The sequence below is a fragment of the Hemiscyllium ocellatum genome (genome assembly GCF_020745735.1).
Source record: "Hemiscyllium ocellatum isolate sHemOce1 chromosome 27 unlocalized genomic scaffold, sHemOce1.pat.X.cur. SUPER_27_unloc_1, whole genome shotgun sequence".
NCBI classification, from domain to species: domain Eukaryota; kingdom Metazoa; phylum Chordata; class Chondrichthyes; order Orectolobiformes; family Hemiscylliidae; genus Hemiscyllium; species Hemiscyllium ocellatum.
The window spans coordinates 5,386,611-5,408,757 of NW_026867476.1; the positions used below are offsets into that span (position 1 = coordinate 5,386,611).

Below are 22,147 nucleotides of genomic sequence, written 5' to 3' on the forward strand. Positions count from 1 at the left end.
TTTTTTTAGTGCACCCAATTTCAGGAGATTTGTGGTGGGTAAAAGTGGTGCAAGTCCCCAATCCTGGAAATTCTGGAAAATATAAAGGGGTTATTAAAAATACTTTAACTTTGGGAACACTAGGTCTTGTGGAAGCAGTGAATTTGTCAAATATTTTCATCAGTCCATCTTCTACAAGGCACGAGTCAGCAATGTACTGGAATACTCTCCCATCAGCTTGGATGGCTGCAGCTTCAACAGTTTTCAAGCAAAGACTTGATACCATCCAGGACAAAATAACCACCTCGATTAGTGCGATGTCCACATACATCCACTCCCTCTGCTCCACTGTTCAGAAGCAGTAATGTGTACTATATTCAAGATGCACCGCAGAAATTCACCAAAGATCTTTAGAAAATAGCTTCCAAACCATCTACTTCCATCTAGAAGGACCAGGACAACAGATACTTGGGAACACAATCTCTTGCAAGTACCCCTCCAAGCCACTCACCATCTGGACTTGGAAATGTATCACTATTCTTTCAGTGTTGTTGGGTGTAAATCCTGGAATTCCCTCTCTAAGGACATTGTGGCTCATCAAACAACGTGTGGGCGATACAATGGTACAGCAGTTAGCATTGCTGCCTCACAGGTTCAATTCCCGCCTCAGGCGACTGACTGTATGGAGTTTGCACATTCTCCCCATGTCTGCATGGGTTTCCTCTGGGTGCTCCGGTTTCATCCCACAGTCCAAAATGCGTGGGTTAGGTGAATTGGCTGTGCTAAAATTGGCTGTGGTTTTAGGTGTAGGGGAATGGGTCTGGGTGGGTTGCGGATCGGTGTGGACTTGTTGGACTGAAGAACCTGTTTCCACACTGTCAGTAATCTAATCTAATGTGGACCACAGCGATTCAAGAAGGCAGCCCACCACCATCACAAGGGGAACAAAATGTTGGCCAGCCAGCAACTCCCGTTTACCACGAGTAACTTTTAATAAATCGTTGAACCACAGCGTTGAATTGTGCAAACTAAAAAAAAATGAACGTTATGGACGGCATTGATTCGGTCCTTATTTGAGGATAGATAAGGAGCAATAAACTGGCACTGAATTAGGAATAGAGTTTAGAGTTAAACACCTATAGTGTTTCATTCAGTGTATACATTTAAAATCGATTAAAGGCTGGCTCCTAACGTGTAGTTCAATACCACGTGAATAGTACGTTTAAGACGGCATGTGGGACACTTCATTGCACCTCGTTACTGACGGATATATCTCCCACAATCCCATGCGCTGCAGAAACCGCTCTATCGGTCGAAGGGCAGTGCGTATGTGTGAGATCGGAATGGACGGCAGACCAACCTTTGGTCCTGATGAAGGGCTTCTGCCTGAAATGTCGATTTTCCTGTTCCTCGGAAGCTGCCTGATCTGCTGTGCTTTTCCAGCACAACTCTGATCTCCAGCCTATACAGTCCTCACTTTCGCCTTCACCAACCTTGGGAAACCCTGGAGGACTGGAAAGAGCCTGGTCCTCCAACCAATCAGAGTCCCGCACCGCCCCCCCCCCACCGTATTGAGTGAATGCGGAAGTTGGGCCATGAGCTTCAGAAGCTGATGATCATCTTCTCTCTCTCTCTCTCTGAATGAAGATTGAGCTTCATCCCAAACTTCAACTTCCTTCCTCTGTCCAACATCTTTGAAGAAGTGACCAAGTTGATAAATGAAGGAAGGGCTGTAGTATAAGGTTCCCCATGGTAAATTAAGAGAGAAAGTGAAGTCACATGGTGTACTAGCTAGGCAGATAAAAAAACTGGTTGAGCAACAGGAGACAGAGAGTAGTAGTTGAAGGGAGTTTCTCGAAATGGAGAAAGATGACTAGTGGTGTTCCACAGGGATCAGTGCTTTGGCAGCTGTTGTTTGTGATATACATAAGTGATCTGGTATGATCAGCAAGTTTGCAGATGACACGACGATTGGTGGAGTAGCAGAAAGCGTAAGGGATTGTCAAAGAATACACGAGAATAGAGACAGACTAGAGAGTTGGGCAGAGAAGTGACAGATGGAGTTCAATCCAGGCAAATATGTGGTGATGCACTTTGACAAACCTAATTCTAGACCAAATTATACAGTGAACAGAAGAGCCTTGGGAAAAGTTGATGAGCAGAGAGATCTTGAGTGCAGGTCCATTGTCCCCTGAAGGTTGCTGCATAGGTGGATAGTGGTCAAGAAGGCACATGGTATTCTTGCCTTCATCAGACGGGATGTTGAATATAAGAGCTGGCAGGTCATGTTAAAAGTTTAAATGACGTTGTTCGACTGCATTTAGAATACTGTGTACAGTTCTGGTCGCCACATTATCAAAATGATGTGGACACTTTGGAGAGGGTGCAGAGAAGGTTTACGGGGATGTTGCCATGTATGGAAGGTGCTAGCTCTGAAGAAAGGTTGAGTAGGTTAGGTTTGTTTTCATTAGTAAAAAGAAGATTGAGGGGGGACCTGATTGAAGTTGGAGAAAGTGAGGACTGCAGTTGCTGGAGATCAGAGCTGAAACATGTGTTGCTGGAATAGTGCAGCGGGTCAGGCAGCATCCAAGGAGCAGGAGAATCGATGTTTCGGGCATAAGCCCTTCTTCAGGAATGAGGAGGGTGTGCCAAGCAGGCTAAGATAAAAGGTAGGGAGGAGGGAGTTGGGGGAGGGGTGTTGGGAATGCGATAGGTGGAAGGAGGTCAAGGTGAGGGTGATAGGCTGGAGAGGGGGTGGGGGCAGAGAGGTCCGGAAGAAGACTGCAGGTCAAGAAGGCGGTGCTGAGTCCAAGGGTTGGGACTGAGATAAGGTGGGGAGAGGGGAAATGAGGAAGCTGGAGAAATCTGCATTCATCCCTTGTGGTTGGAGGGTTCCTAGGTGGAAGATGAGGCGCTCTTCCTCCAGGCGTCGTGTTGATATGGTCTGGCAATGGAGGAGGCCAAGGACCTGCATGTTTTTGGCGGAGTGGGAGGGGGGGAATTAAAGTGTTCAGCAGCAGGGCGATTGTGTTGGTTGGTGCGGGTGTCCCAGAGGTGTTCTCTGAAACGTTCTGCAAGTAGGCGGCCTGTCTCCCTAATGTAGTGGAGGCCACATCGGGTGTAGCGGATGCAGTAAATGATGTGTGTGGAGGTGCAGGTGAACTTGTGACAGATATGGAAAGATCCCTTGGGGCCTTGGAGGGAAGTGAGGGGTGATGTGTGGGCGCAAGTTTTGCATTTCTTGCGGTTACAGGGGAAGGTGCCGGGAATGGAGGTTTGGTTGGTGGGGGGGTGTGAACCTGACAAGGGAGTCGCGGAGGGAGCGGTCTTTCCGGAAGGCAGATAGGGGAGGGAAATATATCCTTGGTGGTGAGGTCTGTTTGGAGGTGGCGGAAATGACAAAGGATGATGCGATGTATCTGGAGGTTGGTGGGGTGGTAGGTGAGGACCAGTGGGGTTCTGACCTGGTGGCAATTGGAGGGGCAGAGTTCAAGGGCGGAGGTGCGGAAAGTGGAGGAGATGTGGTGCAGAGCATCGTCAACCATGTCTGAGGGGAAATTGCAGTCTTTGAAGAAGAAGGACATCTGGGTTGTTTGGGATTGGAATTGGTTCTCCTGGGAGCAGATGAGGCGAAGGAATTGGGAATATGGGATGGCGTTTTTTACAGAGGGAAGGGTGGGAGGAGGTGTAATCTAGGTAGCTGTGGGAGTCGGTCGGTTTATAGTAAATGTCTGTGTTGAGTCGGTCACCCGAGATAGAAATGGAGAGGTCTAGGAAGGGGAGGGAGGAGTCTGAGATGGTCCAGGTAAATTTGAGGTCAGGGTGGAAGGTGTTGGTAAAGTGGATGAACTGTTCAACCTCATGGGAGCACGAGGTAGCGCCGATTCAGTCATCGATGTAGAGGAGGAAAAGATGGGGTGTGGTGCCAGTGTAACTGCGGACGATGGACTGTTCCACATATCCGATGAAGAGGCAAGCATAGCTGGGGCCCATTCGGGTGCCCATGACTACTCCTTTGGTTTGGAGGAAGTGGCAGGATTGGAAAGAGAAGTTGTTTAGAGTGAGGACCAATTCAGTCAGTCGAAGGAGGGTGTCAGTGGAAGGGTACTGGTTGGGTCGGTGGGAAAGGAAGAAGCGGAGGGCTTTGAGGCCTTCATGATGGGGGATGGTGGTGTATAGGGACTGGATGTCCATGGTGAAGATAAGGCATTGGGGGCCGGGGAAGCAAAATTCATGGAGGAGGTGGAGGGCGTGGGTGGTGTCCCGAACGTAGGTGGGGAGTTCTTGGACTAAGGGAGACAGGGCCGTGTTGAGGTATGCAGAAAGGAGTTTGGTGGAGCAGGAGCAGGCTGGGGCAGTCAGGTTTGTCGATTTTGGGCAGGAGGTAGAAACAGGCGATGCGGGGTTGTGGGACGATGAGGTTGGAGGTGGTGGATGGGAGATCCCCTGAAGTGATGAGGTTATGGATGGTCTAGGAGATGATGGTTTAGTGGTGGGAGGTGGGGTCATAGTCAAGGGGGCAGTAGGAGGAGGTGTCCACGAGCTGGCGTTTAGCCTCAGCAATGTAAAGATCGGTGCGCCAAACTACCACCGCACCTCCCTTGTCTGTTGGTTTGATAGTGAGGTTAGGGTTGGAGCGGAGGGAGTGGAGGCTGTACGTTGCGAGGGTGAGAGGTTGGAGTGGGTAAGAGGGGTGGACAGGTTGAGGTAGTTAAAGTCAGACCATGGTAACACGACGCCTGGAGGAAAAGCGCCTCATCTTCCACCTAGGAACCCTCCAACCACACGGGATGAACCACATTTTCTCAGTCCCAACCCCTGTATTCAGCACTGCCCTCTTGACCTGCAGTCTTATTCCTGACCTCTCCGCCCCACCCGCTCTCTGGCCTATCACCCTCACCTCCTCCCACCAATCTTATTCCGAGCGCCCCTCCCCCAAATCCCCTACCCTCAACCTTTTATCTCAGCCCGCCTGGCACACCAGCAGCATTCCTGAAGATGGGCTTATGCCCGAAACATCGATTATCCTGCTCCTCAGATGCTGCCTGGCCTGCTGTGTTTTTCCAGCATCACAATTTTCAACTGCAATTAGACATTGACAAGATGCAGAACTGGGCTGATAAGTGGCAGATGAAGTTCAACGTGGAAAAGTGTGAAGTTATTCATTTTGGAAGGTTGTATTTGAATGCAGAATACAGGGTTAAAGGCAAGATTCTTGGCAGTGTAGAGGAACAGAGAGATCTTGGGGTCCATGTCCACTAATCCCTCAAAGTTGCCATGCAAATTGATAGGGTTGTTAAGAAGGTGTATGGTATGTTAGCTTTCATTACCAGGAGGACGTCGTGTAAATGATGTGAGGCTATTCTGCAGATCCGTAGAATCCTGTATAGACCACACTTGCAATATCGAGAAGATTTACCAGGCTGCTGCCTGCACTGGAGGGCATGCCTTATGAAGAAAGGTTGAGGGAGCTCAAGCTTTTCACATTGGAGCGAAAAAGGATGGAGGTGACTTGATCGAGGTGTACAAGATGTTGAGAGGCATAGATAGAGTGGATAGCCTTGGCAGAAATGTCTATTACAAGAGGGCATAAGTTTAAGGTTATTGGAGGAAGGTTCAGGGGAGATGTCAGAGTAGGTTCTTTACTCAGTGAATGGTGGGTGCATGGAATGCACTGCCAATGGTGATAATACAGTCAGATACATTAGGGACATTTAAGCAACTCTAGGATAGGCACATAGAAGTTAATACAATGAAGGATATGTAGGTTAGTCTGATCTAAGAGTAGGGTAAAAGGCCTGTACTGTGCTGTATTGTTCTAAGTTCTATGTACCTAAGTACAGTCAAAAGTTTTGATTTGTGAGCAGTACAATCAGATCCTAGCAAACAAGGACATGCAGGTTATACTGTGCATAGACAGAGCAAGGTGTGTAGGGTTAGGGCTGCACAGAAGGTGCACAAAAGCAAGGTCAGGATCAGATTTCAAATTCATGAGTTACATTCAACAGTCTAATAATGGCAGGGAAGAAGGTATTCTCAAAACTGGATGGAAGGTTGGCTTCCAGGATGGACTGTGCTGTGCACACAACCTTCTGTAGTTTCTTCTGGTCCTGGGCAGAGCAGTTGCCGTTGCAAGCCGTGATGCACCCAGACACAATGCTTTCTGTGGTGCATCTGTAAATGTTGGTGAGGATCCTCATGGACATGCTGAACTTCTTAAGCCTCATGGAAGAAGATGCATTGTTGTGCCTTCTTGACTGTTGCATGGGTAGGTTTGGATATTCAGCCGCTCCTTTCTCATTCTTACTAACTCCTTCACTTGAAGTAGTCACACAGTCAGTTTCATACCTTGTGCTAATATTTTTTGAAGGACTTCTTCAGAAGGATGAAATATTACATGCGGCAAAGATAGTGTACATACATAATATGAAGTCTTTAAACTTATAGAGTCATAGAGATGTACAGCATGGAAACGGACCCTTCGGTCCAACCCGTCCATGTCGACCAGATATCCCAACCCAATCTAGTCCCACCTGCCAGCACCCGGCCCATATCCCTCCAAACCCTGCCTATTCATATACCCATCAAAATGCCTCTTAAATGTTGCAATTGTACCAGCCTCCACCACTTCCTCTGGCAGCTCATTCCATACATGTACCACCCACTGTGAAAACATTGCCCCTTAGGTCTCTTTTATATCTTTCCCCTCTCACCCCAAGCCTATGCCCTCTAGTTCTGGACTCTCCGACCCCAGGGAAAAGAATTTGTCTATTTACCTTATCCATGCCCTTCATAATTTTGTAAACCTCTATAAGGTCACCCCTCAGTCTTCGACTCTCCAGGGAAAACAGCCCCAGCCTGTTCAGCCTCTCCCTATATCTCAAATCCTCCAACCCTGGCAACATCCTTGTAAATCTTTTCTGAACCATTTCAAGTTTCATAGCATCTTTCCGATAGACCAGAATTGCAAGCAATATTCCAAAAGTGGCCTAACGAATGTTCTTAACAGCTGCAACATGACTTCCCAAACTTGATGACATTCTAATGAACAGAACAGCTTACTTAGGATAAAATGGGTAAACTCAACAGGCGTTATGAAGGATGAGAGTGTGGAATATTTAGAGATGCATGGTAAAACAGGACTGAGTCTGCATGGCTTTGACAAGAAGAGGACATGTCTGACAAATCTGTTCGGGTTCTTTGAGAAGGTAATAAGTCCGTTAAACAAAGGGAGAGTCAATGGATGTGAGTGACATGGATTTCTAGAAGGACTTTGACAAGGTGCTATGCAGGTGGCTGCAAAATAAGAGTTCCTGGTGTGAGGGGCAAGGTACTGGCATGGATAGAGGATTGCCTGACTGGCAGTTGGCAGACAGTTGGCATAAAGGGCCTTTTCCAGCATAGGACAGGTGGAGTCCATGCTGGGAAGGCTTGGACAGGCCAGGAGAATGGCCAGAGAAGGGGCAGATGGAATGCAATGTGGTAAAGTCTGAGATTATGCAGTTTGGTAGTAAGACCAAAAGCAAAGACTATTTTCAAAATGGGAAAGGCTTCGGAAATGGAAAACACAAAGGGACTTTGGAGTCACAAGTCAATTCTCAGAGGGAGGATTGTTCCATTCCTGGTCGGGGTGGTGGTGGGGGGCAGCGAATGGGGATGAAAAGGATGCTGTCATTCATGGGGGTGGGCATGAGGAAGAATCATCCCATGGACATGGGAAGAGGAGAACTGTACAGTTCAGACAGGGAGGGTTGTTTCATTCATGGCGGATGTGGGTAGGGAAGAACTTTACCATTGACAGTTGGACGGATTGTACCATTCGGAAACGGGAGAATTGCACCCAACATGGGTGAAGGAGGAAAGGATTGTACCATTGAGAGGGAGAGGATTGCATCATTCATGGAGAATGGTAGAAAGGATGGGAGGATTGTACCATTCAGGGTGGGGTGGGGGGTGCATAGGGGAAGGATAGGAGGATTGTACCATTCACGTCGGGGGATGTAGATTGTACCATTCACAGAGAATTATTTATTTTTATTTTCCAGAATTTCCAGGATACAGGACATGTGCCAATTTCACCCATCACAAATCTCCTGAAACTGCACAAAAAAAAATTCCAACAGGAAGATTATCAGTAAAAAATGGTCTGGTTTCGGTCATTGAGTGAGAGACATAGAGTCACACTGCACAGAAACAGACCCTTTGGTTCAACTCATCCATTCCGACCAGATGTCCCAAACTGACCCAGACCCAGGCCCAAATCCATCTACACCCAAACTATTCATCCAGACACCTTTTAAATATTGTAGTTGTACCAATCACCACCACTTCGTCTGGCAGCTCATCCCATACAAGCAGCACCCTCTGTGTGAAAACGTTGCCCTTTAGGTCCTTTTTTAATCTTTCCCCCTCTCACCTTAAAACTATGCCTTCTAGTTTTGACTCCCCCATCCTGGAGAATAAGAGCTTGGCTATTCGTCCTATCTATGACGCATATGATTTTATAAACCTCTCATAACTACTCAGACTGTGACACTCCAGGGTTTAAAAAGCCCCAGCCTCTCTCTATAACTCAAAACCAGCAGTCCCAGCAACATCCCTGTAAATCGTACTGCTTCACCATTCAATCGTGGCTGATATGCTCCTCACCCCCATTTTCCTGCCTTCTCCCCATAACTCTTCAACCCATCACTAATTAAAAACCTATTTTACACCTCTTCAAATTTACTCACTGTCCCAGCGTCCACCACTTTGTGGGAGCGAATCCTAGAGATTCACAACCCTTTGGGAAAAGTAGTTTCCCCTTGGATCTGTTTTAAATTTGCTCCCCCTAATCCTAAGTCTGTGACGTCTCGTCCTAGAATGCCCGAAAAGAGGGAGTATCCATTCCATGTCTACTTTATCCATCTTTTATCATCTTGAATATCTCAATTTGATCTGCTCTAATTCTTCTAAATTCTCAAAAGTATTGGTCTAAACTGTTCAATTACTCTTCAATCGACAACCCCCTCAACTGTAGGATCAATCTAGTGGACCTCCTGTAAATTACCTCATTACATCTTTTCTGAAATAGGGGGTTTAGAACTGCTCAAATCCTTCAGGTGTGGTCTCAACAATGCCATGCACAGTTGCAGCAACACTTCCTTAACCTTATATCTTATTCCTTTGGCTGTAAAACCCAACATGTGGTTGGCACAGTAGCACAGTGATAAGCATTGCTGCCTCACACCGCCAGTGACCCAGGTTCAATTCCTGCCTCAGGTGACTGACTGTGTGGAGTTTGCACATTCTCAATGTGTCTGTGTGGGGTTCCTCCGGGTGCTCCCGTTTCCTCCCACAGTCCAAAAATGTGCAGGTTAGGTGAATTATTTCCCATCAGGAGTAGTGTGTCCAGTTTTGGTCCCCACACCTCAGGAAGGACATACTGGCACTGGATTCACACGGATGATCCCTGGAATGGTTGGTCTAACATACGAGGAACAGCTGAGGATCCTGGGATTGTATTCAATGGATTTTAGAAGATTAAGAGGAGACTTAATAGAAACTTACAAGATAATACATGGCTTGGAAAGGGTGGACGCTAGGAAATTCTTTCCGTTGGGAGAGGAGACTAGGACCCATGGACACAGCCTTAAAATTAGAGGGGGTCAATTCAGAACAGAAATGCGGAGACATTTCTTCAGTCAGAGAGTGGTGGGCCTGTGGAATTCATTGCCGCAGAGTGCAGTGGAGGCTGGGACGCTAAATGTCTTCAAGGCAGAGATTGATAGATTCTTGATGTCTCGAGGAATTAAGGGCTACAGGGAGAATGCAGGTAAGTGGAGTTGAAATACCCATCAGCCCAATGGTGGAGTGGAGTCGATGGGCCGAATGGCCTTACTTCCACTCCTGTGTCTTATGGTCTTATGGAACTGGCCATGTCAAATTGCCCATAGTGTTAGGTGAAGAGGGAAATGGGTCTGGGGGGTGCGTTTCGGCAGGTCGGTGTGGACTTGTTGGGCCCGAAGGGCCTGTTTCCACACTGCATGTAATCTAATCTAATTCCATTTGTTATCTTTATTATCTTTATTATCTGCTGTACCTGCATATTAGTTTTCTGTGACTCATGAATGAGGATACCCAGATCCCTCTGCACCAGAGCACCCCAAAGTCACTCACCACTTAGATAACAGGTCTCCTTCCTGTTTTTGTGACCAAAATGTATGACCTCATATTATCCACCAAACTCCATCTACCAAATTTTGGCTCACTCTCCTAACCTATTTATATCTAGTTGTAAGGTTCTTATTTCCTCATTGCAATTTACCATCCTGCCTTTGCAGATTTGTGTCATCTGCAAATGAGGCTATAGTGCCTTTTACCCCTGTATTCAAGTCACTAATGTAGATTGTAAATAGTGGGGCTCCAAGGACCCAACTCAGTGGTACCTCAACAGTTACATCTTGCCTTCAGAAAAAAAAGCCAGCGATTCAGACAGTCTGTCTCCTGCCCATCAGCTAGTCACCTATCCAAGCTGATAAATCACCCCTAATCCCATATGATCTCAGCTGTGAATTGATCTTTTGTGTGGTAATTTCACAAATGCCTTCTGAAAGGCCAGATATATTACCTCTATAGGATCCCCATTATCCACTTCACTTATTACATCTTTGAAGATTTGCTCTTCATAAAACCATGCTGACTCTGATGGATGGAGTTTTGAATTTCCAAAAGTCCTGATATTGCTTCCTTTATAATTGATACTAACACCTTCCCAACATCAGATACTAAACTAACTGGTCTGCAATTTCCCATACATTTCCTCCCTCCTTTTCAGAGACTTTTTCCCCGGGTACAACAGAGTGTTACAAGGGGACATAAATTTAAGGTGAAGGGTGGAAGATATAGGGGGGATGTCAGGGGTTGGTTCTTTACCCAGAGAGTGGTGGGGGCATGGAATGCTCTGCCTGTGGGAGTGGTAGAGTCAGAATCATTGGTGACCTTTAAGCGGCAATTGGATAGGTACATGGATAGGTGCTTAAGATAGGACAAATGTTCGGCACAACATCGTGGGCTGAAGGGCCTGTTCTGTGCTGTATTGTTCTATGTTCTATTAGCATTTTTCCAATCAACTGGAAACTTAAGATCATAAGATACAGAAGCAGAAATCAGGCCATTCAGCCATGGCTAATAAGTTTCTCAACTCCATTTTCCCGCTTTCTCTCCGTAACCTTTGTTCACATTGTCAATCAAGAATCGATTTATCTCAGTCTTGAAGACACTCAATTAATCTTTCTCATGAAAGAAGTGAAACTACCACTGTATTCTAACAGAAGAAAGGCTTAACAGACAATCAATTTTTCAATGTATAATTTCAGTTACATCACACTGCAATTTTTTGCCTTAAATTCCGTGTTACGATCGAGCCCTCCACAATCACCTGATGAAGGAGCGTCGCTTCGAAAGCTAGTGTGCTTCCAATTAAACCTGTTGGTGTTGTGTGATTTTTTAAAAGGGAATTTTGGAATATTGCAACTAATGTTGCCACTATTTCCGCCATTACTTCCTTTGGTACCCTAAAATGTAGGCCATCAGCCCCAGTGAACTTGTCTGCCCTTAATCCTCATAGTGCACCTATCGATGTTGATTGTTTAAGTGCTACGCTTTCTATGGCCTCTGACTTGGCCGTTCCAATTGAAATAGTACTGCTATCCTCCAAGGTGAAAACTAAGGAAAAGTATTAATTTAGAAGCTCTGCCATTTCAGTATTCCCCCGATTACCTCACCGGTTTCACCTTCCAAGGGACCAACATTTACTCTGTTCCCTTTAGCATACGACCAGAAGCGTTTGTTTTTCTTTTTGATATTTTGTGCTAGGTTTCTTTCGTAACACTTTAACTCTCCCTCCCACTCCACCGAGGACATGCAGGTCCTTGGACTCCTCCACCGGCAAAACATAACAACACGACGGTAGGAGGAAGAGCGCCTCATCTTCCGCCTGGGAACCCTCCAACCACAAGGGATGAACTCAGATTTCTCCAGTTTCCTTATTTCCCCTCCCCACACCTTGTCTCAGTCGGTTCCCTCAACTCAGCACCGTCCTTCCTGACCTCTCCGCCCCCACCCCACTCCAGCCTATCACCCTCACCTTGACCTCCTTCCACCTATCACATCTCCATCGCCCCTCCCCCAAGTCCCTCCTCCCTACCTTTTATCTTAGCCTGCTTGGCAAACTCTCCTCATTCCTGATGAAGGGCTTATGCTCGAAACGTCGAATTTCCTGTTCCTTGGATGCTGCCTAACCTGCTGTGCTTTAACCAGCAACACATTTTCAACTTCTTTCGTAATTTACCTTACCTGCTTTTATTCATTTTATTAGTATCCCATTGTTTATGTTTACGTTTCAGCTTTCCAGAGGTCTGGAATACCATTTCTGAATAGGCTGAAAATTGAAAACATACTTTGTTCAAACTGAAAATAAACCCACCTATCAGGTGACGGGGGGGCGGGCAAAGCTATCGCCCCGCCCCCATTTTCTCCGAATTCTTGGATGACTCTTCCAACCACGCCCCTTCAGCCGGTGATGACGCCCCCCATTCTCATTCCCAAACACGTGAGCTGGCGCATGTGCAGTGTAAGTTCTGCAGCGCGACACAGGCGCTGTTACTGAGTGTGGGAGAGGAATGATGCCGCCGGCTGAAGGAACCAAGAACAGAAACCGCTAGAAAACCTGAGCAGGTTCGGTAGCGCCTGTTGAGAAAAATCCGAGGACGTGTTTCGGGTCCGGGGATCCTTCTTCAGAACAGGACCAGGTTTCAGAAACATCCCGGGGAGGTCGCCAGGCCCGAGCGCCAAGACCTGGTTCCTGCCCCCGGGAGAGGAGACAGTGAGACAGGGTAGGATTGGGAACCGCGGGAGGAGGGATACTGGGGAGTTTATAAACTCCTAGGGGGAGGCCGCAGTCCGCGAATAAAAGCCCCACGGGGATAGTGTTTATTGGAGAAGGCACTCTCGGGTTGCCCGGGCAACCGGCCGCCATCTTTGTGAGGTTGAGGCGCATGTTGTCTTGGGTCGGGCGGCCATCTTGGTGAAGGCACCATCCGCGGTCATTTCCGGGAGAGATTTCCAACCTCGTGGCAGCCTTTGTGACAACTAGAATTTCCTCATTTCACTCTGAGAGACCTGGCGCTGAGCTTGGTACATCTGCCCTTAACTCAGGAAAAGGGGGTGAGAGAGAGAGATCCTGAAAAACAAGTAGGCGGGCTGTGAATTTGAGTTGAATGTGATAATTTGTGGCGCTGGAACAGAAAGTGGTAATCGCAGCGACCTGGAGAGCATTGACGCGTTGATGTTCTTTTCAGTTTGTTGACTGAAGAAAAAAAGAGAACACCAGGAGGAAGTGAATTTAAATTTCAGTGCAGGAGGAGAGATAATGTGTAGGATTCAAATCTAGTACTTTCCAGCTAGTAGATAAGAAAAGTGTTTCCTGGAAAGTAAAACTGTCCCTTGTGCCTTTAATCTAGTGCTCACGGTGACATCTTTTGTACATTTCGTTTAGTGGATGTCACAAGTTTCAGATGGGAAACTCAAGACAAACATCATAGAGTCATAGAGATGTATAGCACGGAAACAGGCCATTCAATTCAACCCATCCATGCCAACCAGATATTCCAACCTAATCTAGTCCCACTTGCCAGCACCTGGCCCAGATATCTCCAACCCTTCGTATTCACATACCAATCCAGATGCCTTTTAAGTGTTGCAATTTCACCAGCCACCACTACTTCCTCTGGAAGGTCATTCCATACATGCAACACCCTCAATGTGGAAAAAGGTGCCCCTTGGGACTCTTTTATATCTTTTCCCTCTCACCCTAAACATAAGCCTTCACCTCGGGGAAAAGACTTTGTCTATTTATCCTATCCATGCCCCTCATGATTTTATAAACCTCTATAAGGTCACTGCTCAGACTCCGACTCTCCAAGAAAACAGCACCAGTCTGTTCAACTTCTTCCTGAAGCTCAAATCCTCCAACCCTAGCAACATCCTTCTGATCGGAAAGAGACTAGAATTGCATGCAATATTCCAAAAGTGGTCTAACAGCCACAACATGTCCTCCCAACTCCTGTACTCAATGCTCTGAACAATAAAGGCAAGAATACCAAACGCCACCTTCACTATCATAACTCCTTGGAAGTAGAGTCACAGGTAGTTATGAACCTGCACTCCAAGGTCTGATTGTTCAGTAACACTCCCCAGGACCTTCCCGTGAAGTGTGTGAGCCCTGCTAAGATCAGCCCAAGATTTGACAATTGAATGACTTATCTCCGTGCATAGTGTGGAGTTTGGATTACCAGGTGCTGGGGATTTGTAAACTTTTAATCCCATCAGTGTCCCCAACACCATTTCCCCACAACTACTCAGTTCTGCTCTCAATGGACCATGTGTTTCCCAACATTCTGGGGATGTTACTTGTGTCCTCCTTTGTGATGATAGAAGCAATGTAGTGGTTAATTGGCCTGCCATCTCTTCGTTCCACATGAGAACTTTGCCTGTTCTCAGTGTAATTATTTTCAAAGTTAAAAATCACACAGCACTAGGTTATAGTCCAACAGGTTTAATTGGAAGCACACTAGCTTTCGGAGCGACGCTCCTTCATCAGGTGATTGTGGAGGGCTCGATCGTAACACAGAATTTATAGCAAAAATTTGCAGTGTGATGTAACGAAATTATATATTGAAAAATTGATTGTCTGTTAAGCCTTTCTTCTGTTAGAATACAGTGATAGTTTCACTTCTTAGATGTGTAAATCACAAAACCCTTTTTTTAAAGTTGTATAAATTCTGTGTTACAATCAAGCCCTCCACAATCACCTGATGAAGGAGCGTTGGTCCAAAAGCTAGTGTGCTTCCAATTAAACCTGTTGGACTATAACCTGGTGTGGTGTGATTTTTAACTTTGTACACCCCAGTCCAACACCGGGATCTCCAAATCATAATTATTTTCACCAATTTTTTTTTTGTCTTCACATACCCCATTTTCCCATTTTAATCAATCCTTTTATTGAAACCTGAACTTCTCCCAGTTTTCAGATCTGCTGCTTTTTTAAAGCCAATTTGTACGCTATTTCTTTGGATTCAGTACGATCCATGATGTCCCTTGTTTGTTGTGGCTGGCCACCTTTTGTATTTTATTTTGTCAGACAGTAAGGGACAACTATTGCAGTTCCTCCAGGTGCTATGTAAATGTTTGTCATTTCTTTCAATAATGCTCCCTCAATTGTTGCAGCCAGTTCGTGCCTTTCCTGTTGTAATTTTCTCGCTTTAGATTTAAGTCCCCAGTCTCCGAATCAACTCTGTTCCTGTCCACCTCAATCAGTTCTTCACTCTTCCGCAAGAGGCCTGTCACAGCTACATTGCAAATTATTCCCTTCTCGTGAAGGAATTAACATTTTGGAATTAAATTATCATTGCCCAACAGAACCACAGCCACTTTTGGAATGTTGCATGCAATTCTGGTCTCCCTCCTATTGGAAAGATGTTGTGAAACTTGAAAGGGTTCAGAAAAGATTTACAAGAATATTGCCAGAGTTGGGAGATTTGAGCTACAGGGAAAGGTTGGGCTGTTTTCCCTGAAGCGTGGGAGGCTGAGGGTTGAAGTGATGTAGGCTGGTACAATTACAACTTTGAAAAGGCATCTGAATAAGGAAAGAGAGTAGGAAGGGTTTAAAGGGTTGTTGGCTAAGGTGCTGGCAAATGGGACTAGAATGATTTAAGGATATCTTTTCTATATGGACGAGTTGGTCTGAAGGGTCTGTTTCTGTGCTGTATGTCTCCACGACCCTGACTTTCCAACAATGCTTGCCATGTCTGTATGTTTAGTTTCTCTTGAGTGTTGGTGTTAATGCCTTGATATTTCACCTCCTCCACACCCACCCTTTTTTTCCCCTGGGGATGTTAACCATTTCATGTCTGGTTGTTCATCAAGAAGCTGCATTGCTGGTTCACTCTGAATTGACACACCCTTTTGTTTTTGCTTCCCAAAATCAGACCTGTTCACTCTCAGCAGTACCCTAGTGTTATAAAAGAAATTAACTGTCAGATGGGGTTATCCAAAATTCAGAGAGATGTCAGTTTTGACGTTTTTGCTTTTTCTGTCCCTGTGAGATCCTGAATCAGCACCTTCAGGAGAATTAGTTTGAGCAGAGTGAGAACACTGAGCGGGAGAGTGGGATGGTGCTTTCAATTTTGTGCAATAACAAAAGCAAAAAACGTTCCTCAAAGTAGAATTGCATGTTCTGAATTTCCACCCTGGATTGACCTTGTGCTGTTTAAAAAGCAGCTACTTTTTCTATGCCTTTTTGCTGGGCGGATCTGAAGTTGTAGTAAAGTTGGGTTGCAATAAAGGTTACCTGAACTTACCACCAGTCTCAGACTCCTGTTGGAAGCTTTAAGCTGCAACAGGTTTTTGTTTTAAAACTGCTCATATTTTTCAGCCTCCTGCACTAAGTTTCCAATGTTGTGTATCAGTTGCAGCAGTGAATGCATAGCCAGTATCGTTAGAAATTTTTCAGGAGTGCAGGTACTGCATTATGTCATCAGCATTGTAAAGTTTAGAGACAGCACCAGGAGGTGTGGGCTGTGTTCACTGGAAACAATGTGGAGGAGCTGCTGTTGGACTGGGGTGGATACAGTTAAAAATCTCTCAAAACCAGGTTATAGTCCAACAGGTTTATTTGGAAGCACTAGCTTTTGGAGTGCTGCTCCTTCATCAGGTAGCTGTGGAGCAGGATCATAAGACACAGATTTTATAGAAAAGATCACAGTGTAGTGCAACTGATGGGCTATATTGAACAAACCTAGATTGCAGTTTAGTCTTCCATCTTTTAAAATAGGTTGCTGTTTCGGGTAACTAAAATGTAAAGCCCAGAAGTACTTTTAAGTCACGTTCTTGAGATGACTGAAGATTTTATAAAAATCGGTGACATCTCAGCTCAGTACATGAACGGTGTGAGGTTCGAGTCTGTCTGTATCCCAGTCTTGAATCAGACTGGTTCCATTTCCAAAGTAGGAAATTTTAAAATATTACATGGATTGACTACCTACAGATTGTGTGTTTTTTCATCAAAATTGAATGTATCTGCAAATGCATATTTATCCCATGGACTTGTGTGTCTGTGCATGCATGAGAGTGTGTGTGCGCATGTGAGTTTGTGTCTGAGAGTTCGCGTAAGAGTGTGTGTTTTGTAATGGACGAGTGTGAGAAGGTGTGAATATTGGGTGGTGAGCGTGTATGAGAGAGGTATAAATAAAAGCAAGGAATGCATTTTGCTACAAAAACAAAGGGCAGGACTTGTACAGTTACTGGTAGGGCCCTGGATCACGTTGTAGAACAGAGACATGGGGGCGTGGTTTAAGTCCATAGTTCTTTGAAAGTTGCATCACTGGTAGACAGGGTGGTTAAGGCATTTAGCACACTTGCGTTCATTGTTCACGTCATTTGAATATTGGAGTTGGGGCATCATGTTGAGGTTGTACAGGATGTTTGTGAGGCCACTTTTAGAATGCTGAGTACAGTTCTGGTGGCCCTGTTATAGGAAGAACAGATAGGGTTTGGAAAAGATGTACCAGGACGTTGCCAGGACTGGATGGTTTGAATTAGGAGAGGCTGGGACGTTTTTCACTGAAGCATAGGAGGTTGTGGGGTGACCTTTATTGATTTTTTTTAAATCGTGAGGGGTGTAGGTAAGGTGAGGAGCATGCGTGGTTATGTCGAGCCACGGAGGAACATAAATTGTGGGTCGACCCTTTTTTTTCTCCTATTAGCATTTGGACCATTAAAATGTCAGTAATAGCAGCATTTCCACGGAGCATACGGCACGGGCTCCTCGGTGTCAGCAAGAACGGCGCTTGTTCAAGTTTGTCACCAAAAAAATGCGCATGCTCCTAGTTGTCCGCTGAAACGAGGCGCGACCTTCTTTAGAAGCCACTCGGGATCCCTGGAGGACCGGAAGTTCGATAGTCATCCTGCCAATTAGAACATCCCCTATTGTCTGAATGCGGAAGTTGTCCTGCACCTATCTCTCTGAATGAAGATTGAGTTTCACTCCAGGCTGCAACTTCCTTCCTCTGTCCAACATTTGAGAGTATGGCATTCTCTTATCTCATGCCCTTTTCTTCATTGTGGGCTACAGTTGCTGACTTAGAGCAACTGAAAGGAAAAGGATTGAATCCAGGGAGGAGCAGACTCGGGAAATGTTGGTCCAGGACTGTGTCTCAATTGGCAAATCCAATACCTCAAGGTGAAGTTATATCCTTTGCTGTGGGGAAAAAAAAACAGGAAGGAGGGGCATTGTTTAAATGGTGATATTGGGAAGTGGAGAAAGTGAGGACTGCAGATGTTGAAGATCAGAGTCAAAAGTGTGGCACTGGAAAAGCACAGCAGGTCAGGCAGCTTCCAAGGAGTAGGAGAGTCAATGTTTTGTGTCTGAGCCTTTTGTCAGGAATAATGCGTGGATGTACAAAGGGGCATCAGTGTCCTTTTACACCAGTCAATGCCAGTTGTCAGTCAGGGTGCAGCAGGCAACCAGCAAGGCAAGTGGTATATTAACAAGAGGAATTGAGTTCAGAAGTGCGGATGTCTTCCTGCAGTTGGAGGGTTATTGAATATATTCAAAGCTGAGTTTATCTGATTTTTGAACAACAAAGAAGTGGATGGTTATGGACAAAGGCAATAGAAGGGTTTTAAAATCAGTTAGTCATACAGCACAGAAACAGACCCTTGAGTCCAACAAGTCATGCTGACTATCTTCACAAACTAAACTAGTCCCACCTGATTTGGTCCATATTCCTCCAAACCTTTCCTATTCATGTACTTATCAAAATATCTTTTAAATGTTGTTACTCTACCTGCATCCACCATTTCCTCTGGACAGTCATTCCACACACAAACTACTCTCTTAAAAGAAAAAAAGGTGCTCCTCATATCGTCTTAAAATCTTTCTCCACTCACCTTAAAAATTTGCCCCTCATCTTGAAATGACACCTGCCATTCATCTCATCTATACCCCTCATGATTTTATAATCCTCTATAAGGTCATCTCTCAACCTCTTGTGAAAAATTTCCAGCCTATCCCCTAGATGTAGGTAGATCCATGTCCAGTTATGATCTGTTCCACACTGGTGCAAACTTGAAAGACCAAATGGCATACTCCTGTCCCCAATTCTCAGTGTGATTAGGACAGTAAGAAACTAAGACATAGGAGCAGAAATTAGGCCAGTCAGCCCATCAGGTCTGCTGTTACATTCAAACGTGTCTGATAAGTTTGTTAACCCCATTCTCCCACTTTTTTCCAGTACCCCTTGATACTCCAGAATGTATTTGTCTCAGTCTTAAATATCCTCATTGACCAGGCCCCCACAGCCTTGTGTGTCAAGGAATTCCATTGATTCACCGCTCTCTGGCTGAAGAAGTTTCTCCTTAGATCTGTTCTAAAAGGTCTTCCCTTTTCTTTAAGACTATGCCCTCAGGTTCCAGAGTCTCCTACCAGTGGAAACAGCTTCCCAATGTCCACTCTGTCCAGGCTGTTCAGTATTCTGTATGTTTCAATTAGATCCCCCCTGAGTGTGGGCCTGTTAATCAGCATGAACCAGACCCTTTAGGATGAGACACAGCAGAGATTAGATTCTGCAAAGTGAGAATGGAGGGAGAGTGTGTAGGTTGGAGATTTGCAGCCTCTCTGGAATAAGATAGGAAATTGATATAAATTATATTGTTCAGATGGGCTGAGTGGCAGATGGCGTTTAATTTAGAGAAATGTGATTTGCATTTTGGTCAAGCAATCCATGCAGGACTGACATAGTTAAAGGGAGTGTTGCAGAACAAAGAGACCTTGGTATGCTTTCCTTTATTGGTCAGATCATTGAGTATAGCAGTTGGGAGGTCCTGCTGCGGCTGTGAAGGACATTGGTTCGGCCACTTTTGGAATACTGCATTCAGTTCTGGTTTCCCTGCTGTAGGAAACATGTTGTGAAACTTTGAAAGGGGTGGGAAAAGATTTATAAGGCCGATGCCAGAGTTGGAGGGTTTGAGCTACAGGGAGAGGCTGAATACCCATCAGGTATATTTTACCTGGACTATCAGAGGCTGAGGGCTGACTTTATAGAAGTTCATAAGGGGCATGGATAGGGTGAATACCCAAGGTCTTTTCCCCATGGTAGGAGAGTGCAGAACTCGAGGGGCTTAGGATTAAGGTGAATGGGGAAAGGGACGTGAGGTGAAACTTTCACGCAGAGGGTGGCGGATGTATGGAACCTGCTGCCTGAGGGAAAATGACACCATTTAAAAGACATCTGGGTACATGAATAGTAAAGGTTTAGAGGGATATGGGCCAAATGCTGGCAAGTGGAACTACATTAATTTAGGATGTCTGGCCGGCATCTGTCTAGGTTAGGGTGGATAAGCCATGCTAAGTTGTCCCGTCGGGTTCAGGGATGTGCAGGTTAGGGTAGATTGGCCATGGTAAATTATCGATAGTGTTTGGGGATGGGCAGGTGAAGTGCATTAGTAAGGGTTAAATGTAAAGCTAATGGGTGTGGACTCCATGGGCCGAATGGCCTGCTTCCACACGCTGGAGATTCTCTGAAGGGAAAGAATTTTGCAAACTGTGCGGGGCCAGGCGGCCGCCGTCCGGAGCAGGCGCAGTACAGCAGTGGTGACGTCACAACACGGAAGTGGCCATGTCCGTTTCAGAATGAAACTCACTTCCTCCCTCTGAGCAACTCTTCATCCTGGGGGCATCTGTTCACTTGTAGCAACTGGAGTGAACCCAGGGAGGGAGCAGACATTGCAAACTCAAGGTGAGGAAAACCGGATGGATGGTGGGAGGTGCTGTTTTCCCCAGCGCGCCAGAGAACGGGCGGGGCGGGGGTGACCTGAAAGACTTGTAAAATCCAGAGGGTCAGAGTAAATAGACAAGGTCTTTTCTTTGGGTTGGGGGAGTCCAAAACTGGAGGTTAATAAGTTTAGGGTGAGGACAGGGGTGGGAGTGGTGGGGATTTAAGAGACCTAAAGGGTATTGTTTTCACGCATTGGGTGGTGCCAGAATGAGATGCCAGAGGAAGTGATGCAGGCTGGTACAATTGCAACATTGAAAAGGATGGGAATATGAATAGGAAGGGTTCAGGAGGGATATGGGCCAAACGCTGGCAAATGCGACTAGCTTAATTTAGGATATCTGATCAGCGCAGAAGAGTTTGCTTTAAGTGTCTGTTTCTGTGCTGTATATCTTTGTGAATCTGGCTTTCCATGAACATTTGCTGCATCTTTATGTTCAGTTTCTCTCTGGTGTTGGTATTAATACCTTGATGTCTCATTTTCTCCCCTGTTCCTGGGTACATTAACCATTTTGTGTCTGGCTGTTCCTCAAGAAGCTGCTTTGCAGGTTCACCTTGAATAGAGACACTTTTTTTCTTAATTTTGCTTCCCAAAATCAGACCTGCTTACTCTCAGCACTATCCCAATATTGTGATAGATATTAACTCTCAGGTGAAGTTATCCAAAATTCAGAGAGCTTTTCTGCCCTGTGAGATCCTAAATCAGCACCTTTTAGGAGAATTAGTTCGAGCAGAGTGAGAACAAAGTGGGAGAGAGTGAATGGGATGGTGCTTTCAATTTTGTGGCATAACAAAAGAAAATATTCCACAGAAAGTAGAATACGTTGTTCTGAATTTCTACCTTGGACTGACATTGATGTTTGTAATCTCTTTTTAGAGTATTTGGAGATCTGAAGACAGAAGTTTCAAAGTCAACAGATGAAGGGCTTATGCCTGAAACATTGACTCTCCTGCTCCTTGGATGCTGCCTGACCCATTGTGTTTTTCTAGTGCTGTACTTTTCGACTCTGACTCTTCAGTATTTGCAGTCCTCACTTTGACGTCGATGTCTGACAGTCACTGAATCCATCTGGACCACGATTTTCAACTAAGGTTCTGTGAAAAGGAGCAAAGCTTTTTTGGTTCGTGTTTTAGTACATTTTCAGCAGCAGAAGGACAGGATAAGAGACCATACTGTTGCAGTGAAGTGAGTGTGGAGCCTGAATCAATAATACAGCCTGGAAAGAGGAATTCACCGTGGTAGAGGCTCTACACTCATTTGTGTGCTGCTTAGCTTCGGCCATGGAGAAACCCGA

At 45.6% G+C, this 22,147-nt stretch overlaps 1 protein-coding gene across 1 annotated transcript in view; it reads left to right on the top strand.

Moving 5' to 3' along the window:
- LOC132807108 (gastrula zinc finger protein XlCGF26.1-like) overlaps window positions 1-22,147 on the top strand; it is a 46,938-nt gene that overhangs the window by 23,414 nt on the left and 1,377 nt on the right. The window lies entirely within an intron of this gene.